Source organism: Sinohyriopsis cumingii, chromosome 10 (genome assembly GCF_028554795.1).
Source record: "Sinohyriopsis cumingii isolate HCF-2022 chromosome 10, ASM2855479v2, whole genome shotgun sequence".
Classification (NCBI taxonomy): domain Eukaryota; kingdom Metazoa; phylum Mollusca; class Bivalvia; order Unionida; family Unionidae; genus Sinohyriopsis; species Sinohyriopsis cumingii.
This window is the reverse complement of record NC_142970.1, coordinates 42,358,923-42,376,228: the sequence shown is the minus strand read 5'-3', so window position 1 is coordinate 42,376,228 and position 17,306 is coordinate 42,358,923. Positions and strand designations below refer to the sequence as shown.

Below are 17,306 nucleotides of genomic sequence, written 5' to 3'. Positions count from 1 at the left end.
CGAATATCGACTGATACGCTCAAAGAAAGAGAAAATTAGCAACAAAGAAGGAAAATGAAAGAAAATAACAAAGGAGAGATGGACATATAAAATAAACACACAAATAAGATCTCACATAACTATGGGAAATATGAATAACTGTTATGAATAGGCACTAACTCCTGTCATATTACTTTTTTTTAATTGGTCTTAAATCTTGGTGTGCCTAATTATTGGGTAAAGTCTAGAATACATTTTCTACCTCACTTGACTGGTATTTCATTTTTAAGAATACACGAATAATTTGTATACTGTAATTGCAACGTAGAATTTTTGTCCCTCCTATACAAGGTCAAGTCCAATGGGTTGCTAAATGCCACGATATCAATAAGTTACAAATAGTTTTCTAGGTGAACTGTTACCGTAGCTCTTAAAACAAGTTTCTCGTTGTTTACTGTTTTTAACGTGCGACAAGATTAACAGTGAGTTTTAATGGTAAAGAATTAGTGGTATTATTAATACATATCATACTCTTCACTGTTAAAGTATCACGTAGAGGAACCTACAGTCCTAAATTATCACGTATTACTAAACACCTAGCGTACACTACGGTCCTAAAGTATCCTGTAACATTGACAGCTAGCGTACACTACAGTCCTAAACTATCCAAGATCACTGACACATGGCGTACACTGCAGTCCTAAATTGTAAAGTATCACTTGACACCTAGCGTACACTGCAGTCCTAAATTGTAATGTATCGCTTGACACCTAGCGTACACTACAGTCCTACGTTATCCAGTAACAGTCACACCTAGCCTAAACTGCATTCGTAATGTATAAGGTAAAATTTACCATTATTGTGTCCTACGCCATCGTTTCACAGGAGAGTTTAAGTTTGTATACAGATTTATATAACAGTCGGCATCGAATCAACAAAAGCTGTATAGGTTGTGTCCTAACACACAACCGCATATATTGTTGCAAGAACACACGGCGTCAACACGAGCTAGATAACACATTAAGATGGCCAGGTATGGGCCCCATCTTGCAGCAGATATTTAACTATACCAGTGATTCTCAAACTGTGTGCCGCGGCACACTAGTGTGCCGCGATAGATTTGCAGGGGTGCCGTGGGAGTTTTGAAAAATATTTAAAATTGCTACCGTTTTGAAACCTTGAACATATCTAAAAATTAAATGGTAAATCAATGTCGCAAAAGTTAAAAGGTAACATATATATAAAGGCATTCTCTGTCAGTCTGTCATTCACTGCTTCATTTCGTAACGATCGCTCTAATCATGAAATGCGCGCTTGTTTGTCGCCTTTAGGGCCTTGCTTCAATCTGATTTGCTCTCGAAAGCAGGCACATCTTTCACATTAAATGTAAAATTAAATATATATGTAAAAATAAATAAGTTCTTCACCACAAAAGTTCTTAAATCTTTTCAGGTGTGCCGTGAATTTTTTTAGATCTTTTTGGTGCGCCGCAAGATAAATAAGTTTGAGAAACACTGAACTATACAAACATGGACACGATAACACGAATCCGGTTAAAGATGCGCACCCATGTGATTTTTCACATGACTTACTACAGATAACACGTTTAGTTCACAAATCAGATACATACGAACGCGCCGACAGACGTAACCCGCTACCTGCGACTATATCGTCGTTCGTCTCGCCAGTGTGTCCAACTAAAGACTGCCACATTTCCATCAATTGCTGAGCTGCTTACAAGGTAACATTTTAAAACGATGTCAATTACCTTTTCTGAAAATAAGCAAACAAATTATCTTCTTAATTTACAATATTTATATATTTTAAATCAATGCACTAAATATATAGTACTGAAAATGACAATACAATAAGGAGGAATAGTGTGGGTAAGTGTGAATACAATAAGATGCATTCGTTCGTGTGAATGTAATAAGGAGGAGTAGCGTGGATAAGTGTGAACAATAAGGCAGAGTAGTTTAGGAAGTATGAATACAACAAAACAGAGTCGTACGGATAAGTGTGCATGCAATAAGGTCGAGAAGTATGGGTAAGTGTGAACAATAAGGTAGAGTTGTGTGGGGTATGTCTGAATACAGTAAGGCGAAGTCGAATGGGTAAGTGCGAATACAATAATGGGTATTCATGTGGGCAAAGATAAATACAATAGGGCGGATTCGTGTCGGTTAATGTAAACTGCGATAGGGCGGAGTCGTGTGGGTAAATGTAAATACAATATGACGGACTCGTGTGAATATGTGTGAATACAATAAGGCTGAGTCATGTGTGTCAGTCTGTATGCAACAAGGTATAATTGTGTGGGGTAAGTTTGAATACAATAAGAGTGTTGTGTGTAAGTGTGAATACAATAGGGCAGTTTCATGTGAGGTAAGTGTGCATGCAACAATGTAGAATTGGGGTCGTCCATTAATTATGGCAACAAAATACGGGTAGGGGAGGGGTTTTTAAGTAGTTTGACAATTGTTGACATGGGTAAGGGGGAGTTCAAGATAAATTGACATCGATCGGCAAAGGCATTCCAATTTATTCCATATGATCTATAGTGTCCTTCCATTCAGTTGTCGTTGCTGGAACTGATCTGCAAAATCTGTCACCTCTATGTTGCTTCACAAGTCATGTTGAAGAAGCATGTTCAACAGCACCGACAACGCGATAGTCTACTGGACACATTACCTTAATCCAATCTTGTCACACTGATTGTCTACTGGACACATTACCTTATTTCAATCGTGTCACACTAATAGTCTACTGGACACATTACCTTAATCCAATCTTGTCACACTAATAGTCTACTGGACACATTACCTTAATCCAATCTTGTCACACTAATAGTCTACTGGACACATTACCTTAATCCAATCTTGTCATGCTAATTGTCTAATGGACACATTACCTTATTTCAATCGTGTCACATTAATCTACTGGACACATTACCTTAATCAAATCTTATTACACTAATAGTCTACTGGACACATTACCTTAATTCAATCGTGTCACACTAATAGTCTACTGGACATATTATCTTAATTTAATCGTGTCACACGAATAGTATACTGGACACATTACCTTAATCCAATCTTGCCACACTAATAGTCTACTGGACACATTACCTTAATTTAATCGTGTCACACTAATAGTCTACTGGACACATTACCTTAATTCAATCATGTCACACTAATTGTCTACTGGACACATTACCTTAATTCAATCTTTTCACACTAATAGTCTACTGGACACATTACCTTAATTCAATCGTGTCACACTAATTGTCTACTTGACACATTACCTTAATCCAATCGTGTCATACTAATAGTCTACTGGACACATTACCTTAATCCAATCGTGTCACACTAATAGTCTACTGGACACATTACCTTAATTCAATCGTGTCACACTAATAGTCTACTGGACACATTACCTTAATTCAATCGTGTCACACTAATAGGCTACTGGACACATTACCTTAATTCAATCGTGTCACACTAATAGTCTACTGGACACATTACCTTAATTCAATCGTGTCACACTAATAGTCTACTGGACACATTACCTTTATTCAATCGTGTCACAATAATAGTCTACTGGACACATTACCTTAATCCAATCGTGTCACACTAATAGTCTACTGGACACATTACCTTAATTCAATCGTGTCACACTAATAGTCTACTGGACACATTACCTTAATTCAATCGTGTCACACTAATAGTCTACTGGACACATTACCTTAATTCAATCGTGTCACACTAATAGTCTACTGGACACATTACCTTAATCCAATCTTGTCACAATAATAGTCTACGGGACACATTACCTTAATTCAATCGCGTCACACTAATAGTCTACTGGAAACATTACCTTAATTCAATCGTTTCACACTAATTGTCTACTGGACACATTACCTTAATTCAATCATGCCACACTAATTATCTACTGGACACATTACCTTAATCCAATCTTGTCAGACTAATAGTCTACTGGACACATTACCTTAATTCAATCGTGACACACTAATAGTCTCCTGGACACATTACCTTAATTCAATCGTGTCAACATATTTTCAAAACCACAAATAAAGCACATAGTTCTTATTTTTCACTCTGCAAAGTGTGTTATGAAATAGAAGAGAGAAATATTAACTTGCAATACAACAACATATATTGTGCAACTTATCAGAGTCTGGCGTAATTTCATTTTCTTGTAAACAGTTCAGATAATTCTGTATCCGCAACTATATTACAATATAAACCCAATTTTCGTTATTCCTAAATACTTTTTTCTTTCACCTTTATAGCTTAATGAGTCATTCATGTCATCTATAGTTAACGTTTCTCTGTCTAGTCTGACTAGACGCCTAAATGTGTTTATCTACCTACACACATTTAGCAAACAACACTGATGTATTTACATGCACTTCATTATGAAAGGTCTAGTAATTTTGATGATTCTCTAAATATACCAAATTAACCCTCGTCTTGTGATATTTTAATTTTTATTTTTAAAAGTATGGTTTCGCATATTGCAAACGAAACAGAATTATTAGCACGTCATTGGCACACTTACGATATTAAAGGCAGTTCTTGTTCTTTTGGATGGGTTTAGATTATACTTTTAACAACATTATTGGCTAAATGAGCCACAGAAATGGGAACCATGTTCCCTTCCTAAGAAGAGGTAGACAACCCGGCCTATCCAAAATGAATGCTTTATCCATAGATAAGGCATCAACATTGTAAAGATATAACACTGTCCTTAGTTAGGACGTAGATAATGCATCAACATTGTAACGATATAACACTGTCATTAGTTAGGACGTAGATAATGCATCAACATTGTAACGATATAACACTGTCCTTAGTTAGGACGTAGATAATGCATCAACATTGTAACGATATAACACTGTCCTTAGTTAGGACGTAGATAATGCATCAACATCGTAACGATATAACACTGTCCTTAGGACGCAGAGTAAATAATTTTTATTTTACAGTTGGACCTTAATGCCTTCTAAACTGAACGGCTTGCATTATTACATCCATCGGGATGTGCCACTACTAAAAGAATAATAATAATAATAATAATAATAATAATAATAATACATCCACGTATGTATATATGCATGTATGTATGTATGTATGTATGTATGAGTTGGTGATTTATATATGTTATTGTACGCCATGTCCTCCTGAATCTCTACAATTTCTTTATATTCGTATTGAAATAGAAAGTTGAAAATGAAGATTAATGAATGAATGAATCAATCATTCAATCAATCAATGACCGGATGAGGTTGTATAACATAGTTTTCACGCACCTTCATTTTTATTTGTAAGCCTTTCGATTTTGAAAAAGAAAACCATTAATAATATAGAAAAATGTGTTTTGTGTTTAACGTAATTTTTTAATGAATGGGCGGCCTACATTTGGCGGCCAATATATCTGGTGGAGGAAGAACCCGGAAAAGCCCGGGAAGAACTACCGACCCCAGGAAGCTTTCTCACATACCCTCGCTGCCATAAGGATCGAACCAACGCAGACATAGGTAAGACGTTGAAAGTTTGTAAAGGCGAGCGCCTTAGATCATTCGGCCAGCTTGCTCCACACAAAACATTGTCGTTTTATTCATCAATTTATAATGTCATGGTGGTAGTGGCGGTGCCAGCAAAAGTTGTTTTACTTGCTGCTATATTAGTAGATATAGTAGTACTACTAGTAGTAGAAGTAGCAGTAGTAGTAGTTGTTGTAGCAGTAGTAGTAGTAGTAGCAGTAGTAGCAGTAGTAGCAGAAAACTTGCTTTACTTGCCACTTTATTATTATATATGGTAGTAGAGTAGTAGTAGTAGTAGTAGTTGTGGCAATACGGTAGTAACAGCAGCATTAGTAGTGGTACTGTATGTACTAGTAATTCTTTGCTCCACACAAAACATTGTAGTTTTATGCATCAATTTATAATGTCATGGTGGTAGTGATAGTGCAATCAAACGTTGTTTTACTTGTTGATATATTAGTAGATATAGTAGTACTAGTAGTAGAAGGTGCAGTAGTGGTAGTATTAGCAGCAATAGTAGTTGTAACAGTAATAGTAGTATCAGTATTAGTAGCAGCAGCAGTATTATTAGTAGTTCGGCCAATGTGGGTATGTGCGAAAGATTGCCATTAGCTTCTCTTGGGTCGGTGGATCTTCCAGGGGTTTTCCCAGGTTCTTCCTCCACCATTAATACTGGCCGCCATGCATAGCCTATCGTGTGCTGAAAAAATGGCTTTAAACCTCAAACCAACAACAACAACAATTATTAGTAGTAGCAGTGGTAGCGGTAGTAATAGTAACAGGAGCAACAGTTGCAATACTTGCGATTTTATTAGTAAATATGGTAGTAGTAGTAGTAGTAGTAGTAGTAGTAGTAGTAGTAACACTGTATGTACCAGTAATTCATCGTAGTAGAAACACTAGTGGTAGTCGTGAAGATGTCTAGTAATGCTATTAGCGGTACAGGGACTGGATAGACTGCTAAATATTCATAGTAGTCATGAAGGTGTCATAGTATCCTATTAGCAGTAAAAGGACTGGGCAGACTGATATATATATATATATATATATATATATATATATATATATATATATATATATATATATATATATATATATACATATATATATATATATATATATATATATATATATATATATATATATATATATATATATATGAAAAAGTGATAAGTTTCGTCACAGGTGCTCCACACAAGCTTAATATTTAGATGAAGGTAATTAACTAAAGGAAAACTACAAGCGAGTGACAAAATTACCTCGGATTACCCTCATGACCCTTTCTGACTTAGGACGTTATCACAATATACTATTTGATGGTATGATGGAACGATTGGTTGGAGTAATAAGAGTTAATTTGGTCACCCGGTATGATTATTTTCTTGCTCTTGTTGACATTAAGATCGCATCGAGCACCTGTTGTCTTAATAAGCTAGATAGGCGAATGGACTTAGGTTACATTAGACCATTCTTAACGAGATCCTCATGAATATTTATGAATCGCGAAAACTAGGCTAAGATAGGCAGATTGAGAACCAAATATGGCGTCCTACTTTTGATGGAGCAACGATCTGAGCTGTTTGCCAGATATTTCTTTTACGTTCGTTGAAATTCTTCCAAAATGTTGTTATCCACCTTCTCTGCAATTGGTTGTCTCACTGCAGATGGTTTTCTTGCTTTCCTTTCAGTTGTCCCAGTAAAAATTGATGGAATAGCATCTCGTTTTAAGCAATGTCTGTTGAGTGTCCATCTATAGTCCTGTTGCTTAAAGTGTCTAGAACAGACAACTGTATTTGTGACAATCTAACAAAAGAAAAAATAAACCATGAGTTAATTGCAATAATTAGTTGTAAAAAAAGAAAACATTTGTTTGAGCAAAGGCCGTTGAAATTATATCATTAGTAAATAAAAATGCTAGAATTTGAAGACAAAAAGGAGGGAAAAAATCATACACACACACACACACACGCGCACCCACCCCCCTACCCCCATATATATATATATATATATATATATATATATATATATATATATATATATATATATGCTTCCCTTTGGAGGGGGCTTTTCTGACGTTATCTTACCACTATGATAGAATTTAGAATTTCAATGGCCTGTGATTTAAGTGTGCGTTTCCCATTACGTTTACAAACATCAATATGTTTTAGCAACAGTTTCATTAATTCTTATCCACTCTCTCTCTCTCGTAATTTCATTCAGCTTGTACTCTCATCATTTTTATTGTACTGGTGCTATCTCTCTTCTTTATCGTGGTCAATTACATTCTACTTTCTAATTTTTAACGAAGTAACAAAGTTCACTTTTTCTGTACTTACTAATCCTACGTAAATTCATAATTTCTTATATAAATGCGTTGCGGGGAGTACGCCCAGTTTTCAATGACCCCGTTATGTGGAATGGGACTTGGGGTAACATTTTTAGAAACCTGTCATTATAAAACACACATACATGCAATCATTTGCTTCATCGAGGAATCTATTTTGCGTTTGAATTTCTTTTTCCTACATCATTCAGTAGCAAGAAAATATAAATACACCAACAATCATCCAGTTTCTTACCTTATAATTCGGCCCCTCATCACGACGTATTGCAACAATCCATTTTCTACGAAGCTCCATCTTGTTCACTAATGGAATGTGGTGGAAGCTTAAATCTATGTGAATTCTAGCATTCCCATTGCACAACGAAACACAACACTAATTGTCACGATTTTTCCGTTGCCGGTATCAACTGTAGCAGCCATGGTTGCGAGGTAAAATGAAGCTTGTGCCTATCTTAGCCTCGTTTTGGATTCGTTGACCCAGGGTCACATGAATACATGAATACATTCTGAGAATGGTCTATAGTCATACAAAGATATTTACATAATAGCATTGGACACTAATACCCGTATATTGAAAAACATTTATGTGTCCGGTTTAATCGATCTTTTATCCGTACTGTATGACTAGGTAAATCTGACAAGCGAAATAGGCAGGTCGAAACTAAAGTCGTTTGAAGTTTCTTGAGTAGTCATTGCACTAGTTTGGTAGGTGCATGCACTATTGAACTTGACAACAAGTACAATCATTACAGATTTATGTCTAGTTAACTTGGGAACAAGTACAATCATTACAGAGAAAACACTAGTTCACATTGGCACAAGTACAATCATTACAGAGAAAATCGTAGTTAACTTAGACATAAGTACAATCATTACATAGAAACCTCTCGTTGACTTGGGAACAAGCACAATCATTACAGAGAAATTCGTAGTTAACATGGACACAAGTACAATCATTACAGAGCAAATCCATGTTAACTGAGATACAAGTACAATAATTCCAAACAAAATCCTAGTTAACTTGGAAACAAGTACAATCGTTACAGAGAAAAACCTAGTTAATATGGACACAAGTACAATCATTACAGAGAAAATCCTAGTTAACTTGAGAACAAGTACATTCAGTACAGAGGAAACCCTAGTTAACTTGGGATTAATTACAATCATTACAGAAAATACATTAGTTAACTTGGACAAAAGTACAATACAAAATACCTATAAGATATAAGATACATGTAATATGGTACAAGACCAGTAAGACAAGATGCCTCTAATCTGATACAAGACCAGTAAGACGACAAGATACCTATTATATAGTACAAGACCAGTAAGATAAGATAACTCTAATATGATACAAGACGAGTACGACGACAAGATGATTCTAGTATGATAGAAGACAGTAAGACGACAAGACACCTCTAATAGGGTGCAAGACAATTAAGACGACAAGATACCTCTAATGTGATACAAGATCAGTAAGACGACAAGATACATCTAATATGATATAATACAAGTGAGACGACAAAATACCTCTAATGTGATACGAGACCAGTAAGACTACAAGATACATCTAATGTGATACAAGACCAGTAAGAAGACACGATACATCTAATGTGATACAAACTCAGTAAGACAACAAGATACATTTAATATGATACAAGACAAGTAAGACGACAAGATATCTCTAATGTGATACAAGACCAGTATGACGACAAAATACCTCTAATGTGATACAAGACACTAAGACAAGATACATCTAATATGATTCATGACATGACCAGTAAGATCACAAGATACATCTAATATGATACAAGACCAGTAAGATGACAAAATACCTCTAATATGATACAAGACAGTAAGACGACAAGATAAATCTAATATGATTTAAGACCAATAAGACGACAAGATACCTCTAATATGGTACAAGACAAGTAAGACGACAAGATACATCCAATACGATACAAGACCAGTAAGACGACAAGATACATCTAATATGATACAAGACAAGTAAGACATTATACCTCTAATATGATACAAGACCAGTAAGATGACAATATACCTCTAATATGATACAAGACAGTAAGACGACAAGATACATCTAATATGATCTAAGACCAGTAAGACGACAAGATACCTCTAATATGGTACAAGACAAGTAAGACGACAAGATACATATAATATGATGCAAGACCAGTAAGACGACAAGATACCTCTAATATGGTACAAGACCAGTAAGATGACAATATACTTCTAATATGATACAAGACAGTAAGACGACAAGATACATCTAATATGATCTAAGACCAGTAAGACGACAAGATACCTCTAATATGGTACAAGACCAGTAAAGACGACAAGATACATCTAATATGGTACCTGACTAGTAAGACGACAATAAATCTCTAATATGATACAAGACCAGTAAGATAACATACTTCTAAGATGATACAAGACCAGTAACACGACAATATAGATATAATGTGATACGATAAGACGATAAAATACATCTAATATGATCTAAGACCAGTAAGACGATAAGATACATCTAAGATGATCTAAGACCAGTAAGACGATAAGATACATCTAAGATGATCTAAGACCAGTAAGACGATAAGATACATCTAAGATGATCTAAGACCAGTAAGACGATAAGATACCTCTTATATGATACAAGACCAGTGAGACGACAATATACATCTAATATGATACAAGACCAGTGAGACAACAAAGTAAATCTATGATGGCTAAATAACTTAAGATGACAGCATGCATATACATCATTGTGGAAATATCATCCCTCTCTTCGTCTTTCTCTCTTCCTCTTTTCACCTCTCTCTCTCTCTCTCTCTCTCTCTCTCTCTCTCTCTCTCTCTCTCTCACCATGACCATATACATCTCTCTTTCAATCGGCGTTTTCTCTACAATAATTATTGGTGTAATGGATGAATTAATTATTAACACTATTTACAGAACAGATTTAGCATGTGACCTTTTAGACATTTTACTTTACAAAGAACATGATATATCTACGACAAGTTATAAAGTAAATAGTAATGTACATGACATGCAGACATTTTATTTAAGGAGCAACCCGATGTCTCTACAGCAATTTGTAAAATTAAATAATATTTGTGTACATGACTTGGATATGACTAGAATATTGTTGTCTATATTTTGCAGCTCAGTCCTCATATCACATTACGTTAGGTTGAGAACTCACTTGGAGCCAATAACATGATGCATAGGTTACATATAAAAACCCATTTGCGCCTTATTACGAATCTCTGGCCTTAAAATAAGTAATAGAAAGTGTAATAGAAAGAGAAAGGAGGAAAATGCTCTGCGAACGTCAGCAAATAATTTATTTCCCTAGAATAAAATATGAAAATGTAAAATAGCAGCTTACGGTATTGCGAATTAAATCCGCCCTTTTCGTGATGATGTCCCAGCAGTCTTTTGTTGTATCACAATGATACAATACAAGACTATATCCTTAGTTTGAAAATTCACTACAAACTCAAGTCTATTTCCAAGAATGTTATTTTTGTAGAGAACTTTGGATTTCCAGATCAGGATAAGTATATTATAGAATGCGGTATAAAAAGTTATGCTAGGTATACCCACCATGTTGGACAATTCTGCGCGTCGGGTAATTCTGCGCAACGATACGACATTCCTGTAAACAATGGATCACGTGTTGTTTTTGGTCGAATATCCAGTTTGTATCAATAAAGAACGATCGTCATTTTATGGAGGATGTGATATTCAGAATGTGTACAAAAATATCCCAATTTATACACTAACTGCATATGAAAATATGATTTCTAAATGTTAACATCAAGACCTACATCATGGCCGTCTTGAACTAGCAACCCAGAAAATAAGTATTGCATTGTATCTTTTAGAATCATACAAATAAATACATTATATAAAAGATGGAAATGTATACCTTAAAAATTACTGTTTTTTAATTTTGCAAGAAATTGCCCTACACATTGTTTCTATCGTCTGCTATACAGCATGTCAACTTGCCGCTAGAACGGGATTCTCAGGAAATTCCCCGGAGTATAGTCCGTTTCTAAATTCTTTAGTAATTTTTTTCCCATAAACGAGAGGTTGTACACACATTACATCCTATTCATTGTTGGTTCTCTTCAAATTAATAATCTTTTTTATACAAAATTCTGAACTTCACTAATTTGTACACGATCAGTTTAGATTGATTAGTATCTCATGTTATTTATTGGCAATGTTGCGTTGCATTTTGTAATACCTGCTATAAACCCGACCTGATTACTCGACATAAATGCTGACAGAAACAGTCCAATGTAGTGTATTTCATTTCCATAGCCCGATTAGTACACATTACATATTTTCAAAGATATGAGCAGAATATGTCGACATATCGCGAGTCACGAAAACTCAGTGGTGGTATCCGGTGTGTCCAAAAATTAATATTATTTTGAACAAAATATTCTGGTGAAAATTTCCTCTTTTCAAGTGGTAAGCATTGCAGTATTTTATTTTCATTCTGTCGTATTCGGTATGCATTTTGCTTCAGTATTGGTGAAGAAAGCCTTAGGTGTGCAGAAATGCCCGGCAGCATTGTATATACTAGGTATAATTATACGCAGGGCATTTCCAATAACCTAGACCCAGACGAAAATAAATATGTTTGCTTTTATTAGCAATTATCCCAGTATTAAACCCATGCACATATTTAATATATTAGATATGTCTTAGTTGTTTACAGAATTAAAAATAAATCAATGATTCAGGTCAAGTAGAAAATGAACTTGATTTTGGACGAGGTCAAGGCCAACATACAGTTTTACATTATCAATAGCATATATTGAAATAAAAAATGATAAAAACCAACAAACAACAATGCAGATTAAATATACATAATATCCTTATAACCCATCACTATCCATACTTTCTTATTATTCTTCATTGATTTATATCCACCTATTATTTATATGCTACATATTATGTACATGCTATTATTCTGATTTGTGTCGTGGTTGAATAATCTCTCTACCCCGTCCCGCATCAACTGGGTTAATCTCTCTACCCCGTCCCGCCGTCAACTGGGTTAATCTCTCTACCCCGTCCCGCCGTCAACTGGGTTAATCTCTCTACCCCGTCCCGCCGTCAACTGGGTTCATCTCTCTACTCCGTCTCGCCGTCAACTGGGTTAATCTCTCTCCCCTGTCCCACCGTCAACTGGGTTAATCTCTCTACCTCGTCCCGCCATCAGCTGGGTTAATCTCTCTATCCCGTCCCGCCGTCAACTGGGTTCATCTCTCTACTCCGTCCCGCCGTCAACTGAGTTAATCTCTTTCCCCTGTCCCACCGTCAACTGGGTTAATCTCTCTACCCCGTCCCACCGTCAACTGATTTAGTATCCTCACAATGGACTAGTCGCAAATATATATTTTCTTCAGTAATGCAATCAACGCTTCATAAATACATTTACTACATTCACCTCCAGTCTGTGACATTTCGGTTTGAACAGGTCATAGTCCTTATCGTCCACACGTCTACCCATAATGTTTTACATTTCATACATGTGGATAGTATGTATGTTGTCTCTTTGATAAACCACAAGATGTAGACATTTTTCATTAAATGGAAACAAGGCTTTACAAAAACGGCTTACTCGTCTTGACAATACGTACGTAAACGCAATTGACACTATCGTGTTAATAATAAGAGAAAAAACGTTTTTGCACGATAGATCTATTTCTAATTTTGGATATCTTTAAAGACTCAAATATTTATAATAAAATATAATTTGCTTACTCAAACGGTACATCATTGTTTTCCTAATTTGAAATACCTTGTGTTGTATTTGTGCCTTTCAGAACATCGGCTCTGTTGACTTTACACATTGATCGTTATTTAGGCAACCCTTAGCCACATCCCAGTATATCTTGCTGGTTACGACTTAAAGATGTCTCCTCGACTTTTGCAAATCTAAAAGACGTTTAAATATTATGATCTTGTTTTCCTTGTCGTGTTCATGATTTTGTTTATGTATTTAAATAAATATATAGTTGCAATGTATTTTATAATATACATTATTGTCCCAGTTGCTCTATTTTTGTTCTATCGTATTTATATGAGTAGTGAGTTAACCTTTAGTATTCTAAGAACTCGGATTTGTGCTCCAATTACATAGGGTATTATTTCCCGTAATTATGGAAGTATTAACTTTTTGAGTTTTACTAAAGTCGGATTGCTTGTCCTAATGTGTGGTGCTTTTGTGTTTGCTGTTTTTTATATGCCCCTTTATCTTTGAAGGACTGGCTTATATAGGCCATATTTCTGAGTTTCCTTCTATCTACGTATGGTATAATGGATACTAAAGTATAAAAAAAAATGTTAAAAAGTACGAACCTTTCAATAAATAAGTAAATAAATAAATGCCGTGTCTATTCTGCTGTGCTTTTGTGCGTGTGTGTTTGTGTGTGTTTGAATGTTTCGATTTTCTATCTGCCCCCCAACCACATGTTTGGAGCATTGCTATTTTGAACATATTGGTAAAGCTTCCTTTGGTTATAGTGAATTTACTTGCTTAGCTTTTCCAGATTATGAATTGGAAGTTTATTTCACACGGACGTGACGGAAAACATCTTGTTAGGTATTTCAGCTGTCTTTTGGTACATCTGAGTTATTATGTTGTCAGATAGTGAAGAGATCGCACTTGGTTTTTTTGTTGTTGCCATAATATTGTTTCTGCATTGTGTTGCAGTGTCTGACCATCCATTGTTGTGTCATTAAGACTAGTCACACGAAATAATATTTAAAAGGATTCCTGGGCTACACTGTCAAGTATGTATCGGGGTTTTCAAAATGGTCCCATACTCCTCGTGTCGGTCCATTTTGAAAACGCATGCTCATGTCTGGAAACGCCGATACATGCTTGATACTGTAGATACGTGATTCGCATTAAATTCCTGATGTCATATTTGTGCAGATTAGGGGATAACGCTATTGGTATCTTTTTTAAGTCCGGAAACCACTGTTGAATCAGTTTTGACTGTGTCAAAGAATACTGTCGACTGATGTTTCTGTGCTGTAGGTAGGAATCATCGGTATGCTTCTGTTTAGTATTCTCATTTGGCGTCACGTGTAAATCGTTTGTTGTCTCTTCGCCTTGCATCTTCGCTAGCCAAGGTTCCGATAACCCTATCTACACCTTGGCGGATCAAACAGCTATATCGGTGCTTCGTCCTAGCGACATCTATTGGATTTCATGTGTTGCCTCCTTTAGCATGTAATTCCAGCTAACCAATAGCGTGGTGCATTGTATTTTGGCTGAAAATGGTGGTAGCAATTGACCTAAAAATGATACTTTTTTAAGTTTAATATGCCTGTGCACCAGAGGGAAGCCATTATATGCCCATTTGAAAAGAAGTCCCAGTCCTGCTGGGACTTCTTTTCATTCTTTCTCGTGCTCTTCAAAAATGCTTTCAATGTTTAACTTTTTGAAATAACATTTTTCAAGCATGCGCAACTGCACTCAAGTTAATTTGTGTTTTGTAAACTCTCATGTTGCGGAGGGGTAGTACTTTCCTTGGATAATATTGTTATAATAAGACAAAGGTGTGGAAAAAATATTTAAACAATTTCCATATTATCTATGATGGTACAATATAGGTCCATATTATCTATGATGGTACAATTTATGTCCATATTATCTATGATGGTACAATCTATGCACATATTATCTATGATGTACAATCTATGCCCATATTATCTATGATGATACAATATATGTCCATATTATCTATGATGGTACAATCTATGCACATATTAGCTATGATGGTACAATCTATGCCCATATTATCTATGATGGTACAATCTATGTTCATAGTATATATGATGGTACAATCTATGTCCATCTTATCTATGATGGTACAGTCTATGTCCATAGTATCTATGATGATACAATTTATGCCCATATTATCTTTGATGGTGCAATCTATGTCCATATTATCTATGATGGTACAATCTATGTCCATATTATCTATGATGGTATAGATGCATATATTTTCCATCAGAATACTATGTAAACTGCTTTTTATTTTTGCCTTATGATTTGCCGGATTTTGTCACGTTACGTAATTTCATGTAGGGTGTTTAGTTAGAGCGAGTACTGATTTGATAGTAGGTCACTTATATATCTATATATTACTTACTTAGTTGGATTAACGTGATTTTCGCTCCAATGGAGTGTGTATCACTGTTTAATGCACGCACGGCGTGCTATTTAATTACTCCTGGGGGAAGGAACGAGAGCCACATCCCCCAAGCTTTTATGTGTTCATGGAACACTTACTAATTAGGCCGTCAGATCGAGGTACTATTTAGTTCCTAGCGATCTGGATGTATGGCCGAGGTGAGTGGGATTGGACCCAGCACGCACTCATTGCTAAGGTTGAATTGCTTTGCTGATTGAGACGAGTGGGAATGGACCCAACGCGCACTCGTGTATTTGGCTATGGGGGCGTGCACTGCACGCGTGATGTTTGGTGTCCGGTCGTAGTAGAGGAGGAAGAGGCTTATGGATTGGGAGGCGGTTCGTGGCACAGTTTTGGCGTTTCTGAGCTTCAGGGTATAGATCTAAAAGTGTCGTCCTGCATAACTTGGAGGATAACTCTGTGCTGTTTTAGAGTAGGTTAAAGATAGATAGCCAGGTTGACAGCCACGGGTTTTGATGTTGCCACCTTGTGTAGCGGGCCCTGATGGTCTTGGGTATTTGGGACCACCTTGATTGGTATTGGTTTTTAGGGTCTTAGTATTCTAATTAGTGTTGTTTTCGTTGCAGCTTTGTGCTGCTGGATATGATGGTAGTTGGGTTTTAGACCACCTTATACGTGTCAATTTGAGGATATACTTCCTTAAGCAAAGAGTTTATTATTTTGCAGCCTTGTGCTGCGGGATCTGACAGTCTTTGGAGTTTAGACCACCTTATATATTGATAATTTGTTATCGTTTTGTTCCTAATCTGTTTTAGTGTGGACGATCCTGATGGTCTGGGTTCAAGACCACATTATACAATCTGGTTTTGGGTCCTGTCTGTAACTCTAGGTATTTGTTGATGGCTGTCACCATGGGTTTGTGTGAATTAGTTCTTATAGGTGTTAATTTTCATTCCAGATGTTGTTTAAGAGACAAGGAGACTTTTAAGAGTAGAGCAGGAAGGCATTTATTTATTTTTATTCCTTATCTTATTGGTTTGGAGTGAAAACTTGTTTTATGGTTGTTTCTATGTTATTATGTAGTCCCGTTTTGATTAATTCCTATTTTCCTATTTAATTTTTGTGTGGCCTTGATTGGTTTTTATTTTTCGGGCTATGAACGGCTGTGAACCCACGAGACCTAGCAGGCCGTCATAATTCCCAAACA

General features: G+C 35.8%; 1 protein-coding gene across 4 annotated transcripts in view; it reads left to right on the top strand.

Moving 5' to 3' along the window:
• LOC149789932 (uncharacterized) overlaps positions 1-17,306 on the top strand; it is a 475,016-nt gene that overhangs the window by 148,938 nt on the left and 308,772 nt on the right. Inside the window, exon 1 of one of the 4 annotated variants that reach the window (XM_089971998.1) lies at positions 1,472-1,720. The exons of 2 other annotated variants lie outside the window; for them this stretch is intronic. The gene's annotated coding sequence lies outside the window, so the exon portion shown is untranslated. Of the gene's footprint in view, positions 1-1,471; positions 1,721-17,306 lie in introns of those variants that run through there. One more of the 4 variants, XM_089972002.1, reaches the window with a different exon arrangement.